Source organism: Colobus angolensis, unplaced genomic scaffold, assembly GCF_000951035.1.
Source record: "Colobus angolensis palliatus isolate OR3802 unplaced genomic scaffold, Cang.pa_1.0 Scaffold17, whole genome shotgun sequence".
NCBI lineage: Eukaryota > Metazoa > Chordata > Mammalia > Primates > Cercopithecidae > Colobus > Colobus angolensis.
Genome location: NW_012114821.1, coordinates 17,258,137 through 17,274,897, shown reverse-complemented (window position 1 = coordinate 17,274,897; position 16,761 = coordinate 17,258,137). Strand labels below are relative to the sequence as shown.

The following is a 16,761-nucleotide window of genomic DNA, read 5'->3' as shown; positions in this document are numbered from 1 at the left end:
GGCCCTGAAATCACTTCCCAGAAAGCTCTAGATATGTTCTGAACAATGGGAGCAATGCTGGACCAGTGTTTGAGGTTCCAAAGTGAATACATTGAAAATGAAGCTACATGTGACCTGATGAACCTTCTTGCATTTGTTTAAAAATCCTCTTCATCATAATTAGTTCACACTCTGTTTTTCTTGCTTTGCTCCTAGGCACCGGACAAGTCATTCCAAATATGGGGTCTTGGTACCAGTCAGAATGAGGTTCCCATCTGTTCCCATTTGTTTAAAAACAAAATGGTCTTGTTCCTTGATATTCTTTCCAATGAAAGATGGGATATATGACTTTTCCTTGAGGCTGTGCAGGCTTGTGACTGCTTTATGCAGCTACTGCCTGGTTTTCTGAGCATACTTATTCCAGGGAAAGCACAGAGACTGTCAAGCCAAAGAAGTCCCTGGTGGGTGCTCTTGTCTGTAGCCTCAGCTGAGCTCCCGGCATCAGCCAAAAACCCTGAGAGTCGCCATCTTGGATGCACATGTAGGCCCTGTGCACTTTCAAAAGTCCATGACCCAGCTGACATCTGACCACAAGGGCATGGGAAGCTCCAAGTGAGAACCACCCAGCCAAGCCCATCCCAAATTCTTGACCAAAAAAAATCATGCAACATAAAACAATTATTGTTTTACAACACTGTTTTGCAGTAAATATGTAATCTGCAATAGTAATGAGAACCCCACCCTAACTCTTCCTCCTACGTGCTCGGTAATCATGAGCAAAACCTTTTCTTAACACTCTGGGCATCAGATTTCTCATCTATAAGTTAAGAGTGATAACATATATTGATGTAGTTGTTGTTTCTAGCAAAAGCAAGTTTTGTCCAAAACCTAGCATGCTTCTCCACACAAACGATATTTTCTCAAATTTAAGATGCCTTCATTTGTATGACTCACACTTAATTCATGTGCACTGAGAAAGAAACAAATGCTTCCAATTAAACTACTGCATTAGTGTATGCCACTGGTGGTAGGACACATACCTATGTTGGAGATGTTGAAATTTGAAAAAATATATGTCTTAGCATCTTTGATTTAAAGACTGATTAACATAAGCACCTAGCTAAGCCCAGGCAAAATACAAGATCCCCAAGATTAGAGTTTGTGAGGTGTAGGAGGAGATGTTAAAGCAAAGGTACCTTTGTATGAATGTCTCCAATCTATCATTCCATTTTATACAATAAAACACAAAGATTAGTACAGACATCCTTGTGGTCCAGACAGAAAGTGCCTTCCTTGTCAGCTGTCAAATGGTTAGAATTCAAATGACATCATGTCACAGTTATTTAGCCAAAATGTATTTTGCAAAAGGGATGAAGTCAGATCCCTGAATCTGGCTGTGAGTCGATAAGTTGTTTTCAGCAGTAACTCATCCCTAGTAATAGTCCAAGCCCCATTTCTCTTTGGTTCTTGAGAATTTCCTTTTTTTAGGACATGAACTAGTAATTCCTTGAGTATTCCAGCCAATGGGCAGAAGGGGTCTAGGCAGTGGGCAAAAGGATGACACAGGGAGACCCAGGGCCACATCTAGTGGGACAGAAACATAAGCATCAGCTTCCTAGCAGGCTTGATGCTAAGTGTTCACATGGAGCTCTTCAGTTAGTACAGCTGCCCAGAGTGCTGCTATGCTAATCCTCATGTGAAAGGAAAACCGACTTCAGGACCAGAGAGGTTAAGTCTCTTCCCCAAAGTCACACAGCTGATTATGTCAACTCAGACCATCAGACACCAGAGCCTGTACATATACCCACAGCGCTATACTAACCAGAATGTTTGCAAAGACACAGAAATAGTTCATAAGAGGCTCCAACGAGCCCAAAGCTCACACCACAACAGCTGTCTTGTCAGCTTTACGGAAACAGAATTTCTTTTAATCCATACCATCTTACTTTGTTCAGTATGGGTTCAACTATAAGGCCGTTCCGACCTCCTCTTTCTGGTAAAAACCAAAACATCCTTCAAGACCCAGCTCAAATGGGATAGCTTAACTCCTTGTTCCTACAGGGTGGCCCCTGGCTGCATTTGGCTCCAGCATATTGTCCCCGGGGCTGCAAGGCTGGCTGTCCTGGAATTGTTGGGAGTGGTTTCTGTTAATTACTCCTATTGGACTGGAAGTTGCTTGAGGTTCTAGAGTTAGACTGAGTTTGAATTCCACCTCTATGACTTACAGCTGTGTCCTTGGACAAATGTCTTAGCTTCTTGAACTTTAAGTTTCCTATCTGCTTCCCAGAAATGTCATAATGCAGCATCTTTGCTTAGATTGCACGGTCAGTGCTCAATATTGTTTACTGTTATGTGATTGGCACTTGTGGAGCATCTTTGCGCATTATCTCAGTCTTCAACAGCCCTCTGAGGTAGGTTCTTCCACTGCCATCCTCTTTTCACAGATGAGGAAACTGAAGTGAAACTTCTTGCCCATGATTCCACAGCTCAGATGTGACAAAATTGGGCTGTAACCGTACCTTTTTAAACTCCCTTCCCTCGATGGAATCCTAGTGAAAGCCTCCATGAACTGATTTCCAAGGATGTTTTGTCATGTATCAGTCTCTTTAGATGTGCTTTAATTCAGATCTTAATTTTCCACTCATTTGTGTCTAGGTGACATTATCCTAGTTTGTAGGAAAATGATGCTGCAACCAGCTTTGTGTCTGTAAACTGTAGTTGTTTACACATTTGTAGCGTCTGGCAATAATGTGTCCCTCCACTTGGCTCTTATGGATGGCAGATTATTAACACCACAACTGCCCGTTTAGTTAATGAATCAAAAACATGGATCACTCTCATTATTGGCCTTGAAAAGCTCAAGCAAACTCTAAAGTAAAACTAAGGGCCCACCTCATTCTCCAACCCAAAGAATGCCAGGGCCTCTCCTGCCATTTACTTTGAATGATTGACTCACCAAGATTTTTGCTGGTTTTCTGTGTTGCTGGACTCATGGAAACCCTCTAACCCCACTGACATTCCTGATGTGCTACTTTTTTTTTTTTTTTTTGAGATGGAGTCTCTCTCTGTCTCCCAGGCTGGAGAGCAGTGGAGAGATCTCGGCTCACTGCAACCTCCACCTTCTGCCTCCCAGGTTCAAGCATTCTCCTGCCTCAGCCTCCCGAGTAACAGGGATGACAGACACGTGCCACCCACGCCTGGCTAATTTTTGTATTTTTAGTAGAGATGGAGTTTCACCATGTTGTCCAGGGTGGTCTCGAACTCCTGACCTCAAGTGATCTGCCCACCTCGGCCTCCTAAAGTGCTGGGATTACGGGTGTAAGCCACCGTGCCCAGCAGCTACTTGGTTTTTTTCCTCAAGATGTAACAGTTAAATTCTGCAAACAAAACAAAACAAGTTTGATGTTATTTGCCAGAGAATATTCTGAGTAAGCCGAACAAGATCCATTACTAAATCAAGCCTCACCCCACACATGAGCAGCCCCCTCAGCAAGGTAAGTGCCTTGTTTGGCAGAATGGTGGAAATCTTCCTGTCTAAGTGTGGATCTGGTGAAAGCCCATGGGCTCAGCCAGGGGCCAAGGTTAATTCACGGTCCCAGCTCACGGTGCAGACTGCCAGTGAGAGACACGCTCAGGGCTTCAGCAATATTCTCACTGGTTTACCTTCACCTTCAGCAGCAGCAGAGGAGTTGTCTTACCCGAGGTGGAGAAAGATGTCGGTGCAGTCTGGGGGATGGAGCTAATATTATTGAGAGGCTACTTTGTGCCAAGCACTGAGCGAGGTTCCCCATTTGCAGGTATTTGGGGATTATCTACCTACTTACTATTGTCAACTTCTAGTTTCTTTCCATTGTCCGCAGAGAAGATGCTGTGCATGACTTCAGTCCTTTGAAAATTATTGAGGTTATTTTATGGCTCAGTGTCCTGTGACAAATGTTGCATATGCACCGAAAAAGAATATGTCCTCTGCAGTTTGGGGATGGAGTGTTCCATAAATATTAACTGTGAAAGGTCCAGTACTCAGCCTGGTATAGACTCACTGTTCAAGAAAAGCTTGTTCTTTCACTTATTGCCATGATTACCAGATAAACCCACAAGCAAGAGGCTATTTTGCTAGTTGTGTAGGCCAGCGGTTTCTGGAGAGAATGTAGTCTTCATTCTGTGGTGAGTTCAGAGGAGGAGAGAAGGAAAAAGTCCACATGGGTGAGAAGGCACTGCCAGGCCCTGACCCCAGGAGGCAGGTGCTGTGCCAGCTTGTCCTCCATGTGGCCCAAATAAGAAGAAAAGGCCAAGAACTCTAAACATATCACCAAGGGAAAATAGCTTGAGGTTTGCTGGAGGGAGGGAAATTTACCCTTGGAAACGAGAGAAGCTATACGTGGTAAGACCCCTCCTCTTCAAGCACTCAGCCAAAACTGATCTGATCAGAGACCTACTGTTTTAGTCCATTTTGGCTGCTACAACAGAAGACTGTAAGACTAAGTTAACTTCTCTCAGTTCTGGAGGCTTGGAAGTCCAAGATCAAGGTACTGACAGATTCTGTGTTTGGTGAAGGACCATTTCCTCGTTCATAAATGATTGCTTTTTTGCAGTGTCCTCATGTGAAGGAAAGGGCAGGAGAGCTCTCTGAGGTTGCTTTTATAATGGTACCAATCCCAATCATGGGGAGGACTCCACTGTCGTGACCATCACCCCCCAAAGGCCCCACCTGCCAATACCATTACCCTGGAAGTTAGAATTTCAGCGTATGAATTTTGGGAGGACACAAATGTTCAGTCTATAACTGGGACGTAAGGATTCAACATTGCCCCTGCCCTTCTGGACTTTGCAGGCCATGAGGGTGTACAGATGATTAAACACACAATTATGCAGAGCAGGGTGGGGAGGTCATCATTGGAAAAGTATGTCAAGATTAGAAGAAAATCGTTCTTTCTTTGTTTCTCCCTCTCTCTTTCTCTGTTACACATATTTGCAGACAAACCAGGAGGATTTCCACAGGGAAGCTGAAAGGGGAAAACAACAGGATCCTATCTATAAGCCTATTAGAAACCATTAGAGAGTGATTTCATGAAGAGTAAGGAACATGTGAGTTCGCTAGGGCCTCAACCACTAGGATCAGAAATGCTTGGAACATTTTTTTGTACCATAAACCCTTTCGGCAGACCAGAGAAGCTATGGACACCTTTTCAGAATAATGCTTTTAAAATGCGTATAACAAAATCCTAGGATTTTATTTCAAAAGATTGCAGAGAAAACCAATTATGTTGAATTCAGTTCTCTGCATGGGCCTTCCCCTCCACCTCACTCCGTCTATGGGACAGGGACCTGGATGCTTATAGAGTAGTAGGGAGATATTTTGCAGACAAAGAAAAAAGTCTTTCCCAGGGCCAGCAGTTTTCTATATTTATGGAATTTGTTACCTCCAAGGAGGGCCTGACTGGAGGTTTTACTTTCAAATAGGTTTGGGTAACTCCACAGAAGACTGTCTTTACCCGCTGTTGGTGAACTTACGGTTTCTGTTTCCTTTCTGAAAAGACTATGTGTCCAGACTTCCAGAGAGCAGACGTATTGATGCAGTCGAATTGCCCACCTTTCACATTTCCCTTGTTGCTCCATGGATGGAGTATAATGAATTGGCAATTGAGGGAAGAGAAAAGTTAAAGCCTGACTTTGGTGGGGGGCTGAGTCATCAGAGCATGTATTTCTTACGGAGCCATCGGTCTCTTGTTAGGCTTTGGAATCCTCTTTGGGAGTTCACCAAACAGAGAGCGCAGCCCAGGAGGATGGGGAGCTGAGGAGAAGTCAGAGGTTCAGGGAGGACCCATGTCATATTCTGGGAGGTAACAGGGGCTGTGGGTCCCATGAGATCAGACACCAGTTATGAAGGAACTACTGGCAGACACTTTGCTCATTAATGTCACCCCCATGCTCATTACCACGCTAGGACCTGGGGTCCCCACTATACCACCGAGACAACAGTTGCTGAGTATAGTTAATCCAAGATCATCCAGCGAGCAGCAGTGGAGCTAAGATCTGATTCCACATAATCTAGGCTCCTAAAAAAAAAAAAAAATATATATATATATATATACACACACATATATGTATATATGTGTATATATATGTTTTTTTTCTATTGCCACATGCCCAGCGGCCTCCCTGTGTCATGGAGGTCGTGGGTGCAGCTTGTGGGGTCAAGTTGCCGGGTTTCTATTCCAGCTCCTCTATTTAAATAGCTCGATGATCCCAGGTCAGTTCCTGATCCTCCTCTGTAAAATGGGAATAATTTTTTCCCCTTTCCCACAGACTTTCCTGGAGGATTAAAGGGAGAATGTGTCTAAAACTCTGAGCACACGTGCCTGGCATGTGAGTGCTCCTTAAATGTTAGTTACTGTGATTATTATTAGCCCAGCAGGACAGGGAGGAGTGTTAGGTCCCTGGGGCGCGATCACTCCTCTGTTTACTCCTCAGATTGTCCCGGCCTGGCAGGCATCCATGAGTTTGTTTTTCCTGTCCCAAGGTTGCCCTGGTGCTCTGCAGTGACCGGCAGGGCCGAGATGATTATACAACCTGCACTCTGGGCCAAGTCCGGCACTGGTCCTGGCTGTTGGCTAAGCCTGTGCTGCTGTGAGTGAGGGAATCACTCCTCTCCAGCTGGCTTTCTCACACTGGAGAAGCCTGACCTTTATTCAGAATCATCCTCCAGCGCCTGCATCACACAGCACCCTGGCTCACCCGCCGCTCCCCCAACATGTCCTTTACATTCTCATCTGGGGACATAATGGGGCTCCAGTGTCCCCAAGACAGCTGCTTTTCCCTTTTTCTTCATTCTTGATAACTCTCTGTTCTCCAGAAGTGCTGCCTAGACTCTAGAGGGATACATGAAAGGGCGGTGAGGTGACAAAGAAAACAGCTGGGTTCAATCCTGGCTGCATACTCAGTGTGGGACAGAACAAGTGCTCTACCTTTAAAGTTACATATCAGGATAATATACAGTATTTCATTTATATATACATACATTTATAATAAGTAATAAACTTTTGTAAAGTTGTGAGGATGGTAAAAGCTTAGCCCAGTGCCTGGCACCCACAGGTGCCAGCTGGCATCATTAGCAGTCATAGGAAAACTCAGGGTATGTCTCCATTCCAGGCTTTGTGGCCTGTGGGTCTCAGTGTCCCCGTTGTCCTGTGGGGTTGCTGAGAGTTGTCCTCATAAGGTTGTGAGGGTGGGAATATAGAAGAGTTTGAGAAAGCTGAAGCCCACCAGGTCAACAACTGGACTGAGCTCTTCCCTTGTTCCCTGGGCCGTGTGCAAGCTTTGGGCCTGGTGGTGACACCTACCCCTCCATCCGACCGGGCAGACCCAGCTGACCCTCCCAGTGCAGGGGCTGGGAAGCTGCAAAGAACCCTTAAGCTCACAATTTCCAGCTGTCAGCAAGTCCCCTTGCCGTGTCTCATTTATTTTTCTCTATCTCCTTTTCCATCTCCCCTTCCAGCACCTTCTGAAACTCTCTAGTCTTGTACTACCAACACACCAACCTTTGCTTAATTGTCACATCAGACAGATGGCCCAGGTGTCTCCAGCTCCCTGAAGCTCTTCCCTTCCCCTCCCCTGGGCAGGGGCCTCAGGCCTTCCTCTGACTGATCCAGCCCACCTCCCAGTGTCCATACTATTAGGTTGGTGCAAAAGTAATTGTGATCTGCAATTACTTTTGCAGCAACCTAATAACTTTTGCACAGCCAAGAGATCTCCTGCCATCTACTCAGTCTTCCCTCCTGCTCTCTGGGGCTTTATTTTTTCTGTTCTTTCTGTTTCTCGCTGCCCGCGGTGCCCCCACCTCCTGTGGCTGAAATTCTGCCCTCTCCTATCCTGCCCAGATGCTTCTTCCACCAATCTTTTCCGACTGCCACATCTGGAATAATACTTGTATGCCACTTTAAGATCTCTCTTTCTTTTTTGATCTTTTCAATTTTTTTTTTTTTTTCTATTTTGGTTATTTGCTGTCATGTTCCTTAAGGAAAAGATTCTGCCCTCACAATGCCTAAGCAGCTTGGATCATGGAAAGAGCTTGGGCTTCTCTCTACACTTCTGTTCTCCCATCAGTAAAATGGGGACACGCATTGTAAATAACCAACCCTTTTAAGAGTTTCTGTAAGGCTTGGCCGGGCACAGTGGCTCATGCCTGTAATCCCAGCACTTTGGGAGGCCAAGGTGGGTAGATCACCTGAGGTCAGGAGTTCAAGACCAGCCTGGCCAACATGATGAAACACCATCTCTACTAAAAATACAAAAATTAGCCAGACATGGTGGCAGGCGCCTGTAATCCCAGCTACTCCAGAGGCTGAGACAGGAGAATCGCTTGAATCCAGCAGGCGGAGGTTGCAGTGAGCTGAGATCGTGCCACTGAACTCCAGCCTGTGGGACAAGAGCAAGACTTCAACTCAAAAAAAAAAACAGTTGTTGTACGGCTTGAAGGAGGCCTTTGGCATGAATATCACCTGCCTCAGGGCTCTGCACACTTTTTTCTTATTTTGAGACAGAGTCTAGCCCTGTCACCCAGGCTGGAGTGCTACGGCGTCGTCTCGGCTCACTGCAACATCTACCTCCCAGGTTCAAGCGATTCTCCTGCCTCAGCCTCCTAAGTAACTGGGATTACAGTCGTGCACCACCATGCCCAGTTAATTTTTGTATTTTTAGTAGGGGCAGGATTTCACCATGTTGACCAAGGTGGTCTCAAACTCCTGACCTCAGGTGATCTGCCCGCCTTGGCCTCCCAAAGTGCTGGGATTACAGGTGTGAGCCACTGCGCCCTGCCAGCTCTGCACATTTTGAGGAACCAATGAATAAATGATTGAATGATTGAATGGATAAGGGCCTTTGCTGTTCTACTTGAAGTTGTCAAAGTGGATAGATTTTTGCTATAGCCCTCACCACCCCTCCTAATGCCACATCAGCAGCATGGCATATGCACCTGCAAACCCAGGCTCTGCATCAGGTTGCCAGGTCACCTAAATGACAGCTGTGAATTCTTCTAACACAGGGGTCAGCAAACTATGATCCACAAGTTAAATCCAGTCCACTGCCTGTTTTTGTACAGCTTGCACACTAACCATCCTTAGATGGTTGCTACATTTTAAAATGGTTTCTACATAGAAAATGTTACATTTTTCAATGTAAATGTAAATTAAATGCAAATAGAAACATTTACATTTTTACATGTTTAAATTAAAAAAATCACAGGAAGTATAATTTTATAGCATGAAAATTATAGGAAAATCTAACATTAGCATTTATAAATAAAGTTTTATTGGCACACAATTATGCTCATTCATGTATATATTATCTACACAAGCTATAGTTGGTGCATGCAGAGCTTTCACTCAATGATGACACAGTTGAGTAGTTTCAACAGAGATAGGATGGCCCACAAAACCAAAATATTTACTACTTGGCTCATTACAAAAACATTTTGTGCTCATCCTTGGTCTATGAAACAGGTGCAATGACGAATACCTGCCCATCGTGTGTGGGTAAAATGTTAACATGCTTGATATCTAGTGGGCACTCAAGAAAGGTTTTTTCTTCTACTCTCCGTTCCTGCCTGTCTTCATTCCCTTTCACAGAGCGCTCTTTTATTTCAGGGTCCAAGCCATGTAAAACCATAAGAAAAAGGATAGCAGGGAGACTCTGAACCACTGCCATGTCCATACCCAGCCTCAAAACAGCAGAGTTGTGTTTGTCAGCTCCACCTTCCTGCTCCAGAGCCTCCCCCAGACCTCTCAGTCTATGGGACTGTTGGTGAACAGGTAGAGTTTAAATCCATTGCGTCTTTTGCATCTCTTGGTTCCAGACGTGGATGGGACCAGCCCTGCATGGCCTGCCCCGGAGAGCACTTTTATTAGGTTTATCTGAGGCTAGACAGCTTCCACTGCATCTTTTCTTGCTTTGGGCATTAAAACTTGGGTTGCTGTTGCATAAAAGAGTGCAGCTGCAGTTTGATTTGGCTGAAAATGAGATGCAGCCTCTGGGCTGAAATTGAGGGTCCTGATTCTGCTTTGAGAGATGGTATGGCATCCTGAAAAGAACTGAGATTTGGAATCTGGGCTGGAATCCCAGCTGTGCCCCTTACAAGTTCTAGGATTCGTACCTTTTTCTGAAAAGTGGAGGTGATGCTTTTTCCTGGGGTGGGGGTGGGGTGTTGGCAGGGTTCTCCACCATGTAAGCTTGAGGGAGCAGGGTTTTGTCTTTTTCTGTACTGAAGCCCAGCTTCTAGAACAGTGCCTGGCCTGGAGTGAGCACTCAGCAAATACCTGCCTTAGAAAGGAGATTAAAAGATGTAGAGTTCCAGGCACATGATAGAATCTCATTAAGTGGTCACATTGCCATTGTCTGTACTCGACCAGGAATTGGCACACTATGGCCCACAGCCTGTTTTTGTAAATAAAGTTTTATTGAAACATAGGGATGTCCATTTCTTTACCTATTATCTGTGGCTGCTTTCCTGCTATAGTGGGGGAGTGGAATCGTGAGGCAGACCTGTGCCCTGCCGAGCCTAAAATATATACTGTCTGGCTCTTTACAGCAAGACTTTGTGGTTTCTGCTCTGAATGTCAGGGTGACCCTGTTTGAGGATGATCACGGATTTCATTTTCCCTTGTTTGTTAGTGTTGTGGTCAGTCACAGTTAAAAACAAGGAACCAGCTTGAGGTACGGATTCTTGATGCCCTTTCTAAGATATTTATGGAGGCATTTTCTTTTCCACTCCAATTCCACCACACTCTTTCGGCATGGTCAGAACTGGCTTCTTTGTGCCCTCCAGATCTCATATGTAAGATGGTGTTACTTTCATTTCTATGTAAAAAGAAACTCAGCCCACCTGTCAAATTGCTGGTATATTCATTAGGGATTAACCATGGGTCCTGCAACAGGTAGGCTTAGGGCACAGAGGACATGAGTTAAGATAAAAAAGAAAACCAACCAGGTGCAACTGTGCTTTGTAATATAGAATAGAATGCTGGTGGGGTACAGGAAGGAGTCCACTGTGTTTGTGGGGCACAAGGTACATAAGATTCTGATTTACTTTCCCATCACGGTGAATGGCATGATCTTAGACACCTTAGTTAGTTTTATTCAAACTCCGTTTCCCTGTAAAATGGCAACGTTCACTATATGTTGTCATTCTCTTTGATGGGCAGGGCCCACAGTTAGGAGCCTCTCGAGACCTTGGTGTCTAGAGTGGTGAAGGAGAGCTTTCTGGAATGAGTGAACATGTGTCAGATGCTCTAAGGTCCTCATTAGAAGGGTGCCCTATCCCCTGTACCAGCTGAGCAAGGGGGGTGGGCCACCGTCCTGCTACCATTTTATAGTCAGTGGATCTTTTTTTTTTTTCTCTTTCTCTCCAGAAGGACAGAATAATGGGCTCCAGATTCACAAGCCCCACCAAGAGGATCACCCCAGGAACCCTTGGAGGCTGAGGAGTTCACTGAGGCTAGTGCATCTTGAGACTCAGGATGAAGACCCAACTTGGGGCTGTCAAAGGTGCAACCTGCCAGCTGAGACCTCCAGGGGTCGAGCCCGGGCCCCATTGCCTTGTTCATGGCTTAGGCCAGTGCTTAGCATATAGTAAACAACTTGTAAATGTTTATGAGAGGATGTATGGGGGGTCATCCCTTTGGAATGGACACTGTCCATTATCATTGTCCTCAGAGGCTCCAGTCTCAGGTGCTTCTTAAACTGCGATGGGAATGATGGCAGCAGGTGGGTCCAGGGCTCAGCATGAGAGCTCACAGCAGGCTGTGCTCCATCCCACACAGGCCCCCAGTCTTGCCATGTTTCCTCTGCCTCACCAGGCTGGCCTAGAAACTGCTTCCAACTGAAGCCAGCCAACATGCCTGCCCCTAACCACACCTGCAACTCTAGGGTCACCGTTAGTCTAGATCAGGGGTCCTTAAACTATAGCCTTTGCCAGGCACGGTGGCTCATGCCTGTAATCCCAGAACTTTGGGAGGCTGAGGCGGGTGGATTACTTGAGGTTGAAAGTTCGAGACCAGCCCGGCCAACATGGTGAAACTCCATCTCTACTAAAAATACAAAACTTAGCCAGACATGGGAGCACACACCTGTAATCCCACCTACTTGGAAGGCTGAGGCAAGAGAATCGCTTGAACCTAGGAGGTGGAGGTTGCAGGGAGCTGAGATCACACCACTGAACTCCAGCCTGGGCGACAGAGTGAGACTCCCTCTCAAAACAAACAAACAAACAAACACTACAGCCTTTGGGCTAAATCTGGTCAGTGTTCTGTGCTTGTAAGAACTCTGAGTTAAGAACAATTTTTATGTCTCTAAAGGGTTGAAGAATACAAAAAGAATATTCAACAGAGACCATCTGGCTAGCAAAGCCTAAAAGACTGACCCTCTGGTCCTTTACAGAAAAGGTGTGCCGGTCGCTGGATTAGCCATTGCCGACCGCACCCCGGGCTCCCTGTGAAAATTTCAACCACACAGACTCATTTCCTTTCTCTTATCAACACTGAGGCAGGTGAGATTATCATTCCTTGTAAACATGGAGAAACTAAGGCATGGAGAGGTTTAACTCATTTACCTGAGAATCTATTAAGTAACAGAGCCAGGGTTCCAACCCAGGCAGTCCAGCTTCAGAGTCCATACTTCCTAGCTGCACTCTGGGTCATCAGCGTAGGGATGAGATTGAGACAAGATCTCCCCTCTTAGTTTCTGCCCTCTCCTGCCCCACAGCCAGTGGACAGGCATTTTGCACCCCAGCCTGCCCCCAGCCAGCTCCTCCTCAGAGATTTCCTGCAGGGACTTAGATGGGGCTCTGGGACCACCCTTCTTTTCTGCTCCCCCCTGGCACCTGGAACTCTGCTTGATCCTGCTCCCTCTAAGGCTGGACACATTTCCATGAGCCAGGCCTGAAGTTGTTCCCCTCTCTGGACCTCAGGACCTCCCTTCCTAGGAGCAATTCCTGTGTGCCCTATCCTCTCTGCCTTCCCGCCTTCCCACCATGTCCTTCCAATAAGGGGCTGGATTTGTAGTGTGCAGCCTTGGGAACAGAGTTGGGCTCAGGGATTGGGAACAGAGGCCCAGGGCTCTGGCTGACCCTCTCTCATCCCCAGGAGGAGAAGCTGCTGTATTTAGAGTGTCACAAAGAACAGTGTTGGAGGCTTCAGAAACCACGGGAGATTCTGAACTTCTCGGCTGAGCAGATGGGATGGTGCCTCTGTGATCAACAGGCCTGGCAGAGGGGTGCAGGAAGGGGTGAGAATGGAAAGACAGCTGCCAAGGGGAACAGAGAGCTTTTCAAGTCACCTTTGTCCCCTCCCCACCTCACCATCAGGGCTAAGACTAAACCTCACCATCCGGTTGCAGGCCCTCTGCCCTGGGGATGGAGATTAGTGTGCATAGAATGAAGGTGCAGAGGCCATGTTCTGGCTGTGTGACCTTGCACAGGTTACATAACACTCTGTGCCTCACTTTACTCATTTTTAAAATGATGAAGATGATAACTACCTGGCAGGGTCTTATATTAGAGATAATACGGTTCCTGGCACTCTGTAAGCACTTGGTGTGAAATTGTCTTCTGCTGCTCCCCTTCATCAGTCCACCCCTCCTCTGCAGAGGTTTCCTCCATGCTGAGCAAGCTGGCAGTAACTAAGGCCCTGCTGGGCGCATCCCTAGTGCCTTCTGCCCAGACCTCGCGACCCCCAGGGATCCTGGCCCCTGTGGACAGGGACTTTTGTGCTCTCCTTCACTGTTACCAGCGAGAGTGAGTCCTGCACTGAATTTCCATGGGATTATTGTTTGCTAACATTTGTGCATGAGTTACTGTCTAGAAAGCAGCTTTTCTGGCCTTTTCCCATTAATTTCATGAAAGTTATCTTCCTTTGCCCTTACTACAGTCCTATGAGAGGTTCATTACCCCATTTTACAAACAATTAATGCTCCGAGATGAAGTGACTCCCCCGGGGTCGCCTAGCTAAGCAGTGGAGAGTGGGTCTCCCACCCGGCCCTCTCACTCTGACTCCTGTTCTCCGCGTCAATGCATATGGCGACATGTGGGTCACGTTTTCACACATCCCTAGTTGATATGGAATGGTGAGCTTCTCCTGGGTCTTCCGAGGAAGGATGTTTGCAGGGGTGTTTTGGAATAAAGGCAGTGGAGGCCAAGAGACCTCTAGGTCAAAGCCAGGCAGGAGGGTCCTCTCAGGGACCCAGCCAACAAGTTGCATTTCTCCCTCAGAGGCTTGAAGAGGCAGAACACCTGAGAGGAATCTGGGGCCACCACCCAGCGTCACTGTGGGAAAACAGCAGCAGGAAATGTCCTCTCACCCGAGTGCTCCACCTCTGTCCACACCTTCCCTCCTTCTGGAAGCCTTGCCTGACCACTGGCCTGCCCCTTCTATGGGAATCACTGCTGACCTTGCAGCTCACTATAGACTTATATGTATGCAGAAATATAATTTTAATTACTTTTGTATTGCTCCAAGAGTGATACCGAATCACAACAGAAAATTTAAATAAACAAAATAGCCAAATTATTACAAGTAATCACCCCAGTCAAATATACCCAGCTCACATTTTGATGTAAAATCTTCAGTACATTTCCTATGTACATATATATTTTTAGGAAGGAGATTATATTTTACATGCTGTTTTCTAAAACGTTCTTTTAAAACTGTGTCATAAACATTTTTCCTTATAATTAAATCGTCTTCTACAACAAAATTTGCTAATGAATTTTTTTTTTTTATCACGGTCACTGTTGTGTTATGTACATCTTAGTTTAGCATCCTCAGTTACATTGTAAGCATTTTAAGGACTCAGTTTCCCTAGCCAGCCTCAGGGTGGGTTTGTTCGTTGATTGATGGCTGTGTGGGGTGGAGGAGGGAAGTAGAAAGTGAGTGAGATTTGGGTAAGCAAACCTGGGTTTAAATGCTGAGTTTGCAAATTCCATAAATTCTGCTTCCCTCCCTCCCTCCCTCCCTCCCTCCCTTCCTTCCTTCCTTCCTTCCTTCCTTCCTTCTTCTGTCCTTCCTTCCTCGCTCCCTCCATTCCTCCCTCCCTTCCTTCCCTCCTTGCTGAAACAAATGACTTGTTAGATATTTTATATACTCATGTAAATATGCACTCATTTAAATATCATGTGGGTACCTCCTCTGAGTGGCCCTGAGCTTGGTTCTGGGGATGTGGCACTGCACAAGAGAAACCAGGTCTCTGCTCTCATGGAGCTTGATGCATCCAGTTGGGGGCACAGACCCAAATCAAGCCAACAGACAAAACCTAAGCAGGCCACTAACTTGTGTTTAAGTACAACATCCACATGGACGGGAATGAGAATTACAGGGGACCACACTTGAACTAGGGTCCAGCAAAGCCCTCTCTGGGGAGGTAACAGTCAAGCCCAGACCTAAAGAAGCCTGCTGCAGGGAGGATGGAAAAGACGTTCTGACAAAGCCCTTGAGATCGGGAAGGCTTTGGCTTAGATGAGGAACTTCAGTTGGTCATCCCCTCTCTCATCCATCCTATTGAAACCACCTTTGCAAAAAGTATATCAGTGAGAAAATTATTTGCAAAAAATTTTCAAAAGGTGTATCAGTGAGAAAATTACAATAGTAAGCTAAGCTAACCCAACCTCCATCTTGCCTTTCCCTTAATTATTCCTGGGCTATTGGGTCAAGCTAACTTTGGAAGATATTTAGGCTACGGTTTAAATGATAATAAGCCTTGCCCAAAACTCAACCCACTTTTGTAAAGCTAATAGGGGACCATCAGGACATGGGGAGAAGAGCCTGAATCCTACTAAGGTGCAGACATTATTCCAGTGGTTATAAGATATGCAAATTTCCCAATACAACACTACTATTATAGATTGGCCTTTTGAGATATCTTTCCAGGTTTTTTGCATATTTCACACCCGTGGCTCCACCTGGACCTGATGGCTCCACCCAGAAGCAATTCAGCCCCACAGGAGGACAGCTTCAACCTATTACCATTTCCTCTCTGCCCCAACCAATCAGCAGCAAGCACCTGTTACCTGTCCACCCCCACCCCTTCCCCCAAACTGCCTTTGAAAAATCGCTAACCTATGAGCTTTGAACAAGTTGATATGAGTACGAACTCCATCTCCCACGTGGCGTGGCTGGCTTCATGTCTATTAAATTCTTTCTCTACTACAATGCCATGGTCTTTCTTTATGCAGTGGGCAGGAATAACCCCTTGGGTGGTAACAAATTTGGGGTCTCATGTGGGATTGTGCTCTTGGCTACCTGTGCATGGTTCACTAGCCCCTCGCTGGCAACGGACCTGGAGGCCAGCCCAAGCGGCTGCCTAGTTCTCCTGGCAGAGAGATGGGGGCTGACTCTGGCACCATCTCTAGCGGCGGGACACTACTGACCATGGTGCACGGATGCAGTGGGCAGGAAGAATCCCTGGGCAGTAACGCTATCTATCCAGTCCATCTGTCAAATGTATCCAGACTATGACCTCCTCTCATTTCCTGGTCAAAGCCACCATCATTCCTGTCTGGAATTTTTGCAACAGCCCCTGGGTGGGTCTCCCAGCTTCTGCCTTTGCCTCTGAATCTGTCCTCAAAACAGCACCCAGGGTGATCCTTTGAAATGGCAGCCAGAGCACATAAGCCCATTTGCTTCAAAACCCTCAAAGGGTTCCATCTAATTTGGAGTAAAAGCCACAGGCCTCACTGTGGCCTGCGAGGCCCATAGGATGCAGCCCTGTGACGTCTCTGATCACGTCCTCTTCCTTTCC

The 16,761-nt window shown here is 46.3% G+C and overlaps 1 protein-coding gene across 1 annotated transcript in view; it reads left to right on the top strand.

Annotated features, from left to right (window-relative positions):
• Nucleotides 1-16,169, top strand: part of LOC105509075 — a 280,070-nt gene extending 263,901 nt beyond the window's left edge. Inside the window, exons 6-8 of the transcript XR_001001379.1 lie at nt 11,382-11,517; nt 14,237-14,440; nt 15,891-16,169. The gene's annotated coding sequence lies outside the window, so the exon portion shown is untranslated. The remainder of the gene's footprint in view (nt 1-11,381; nt 11,518-14,236; nt 14,441-15,890) is intronic.
• The last annotated feature ends 592 nt before the right edge of the window (nt 16,170-16,761 follow it).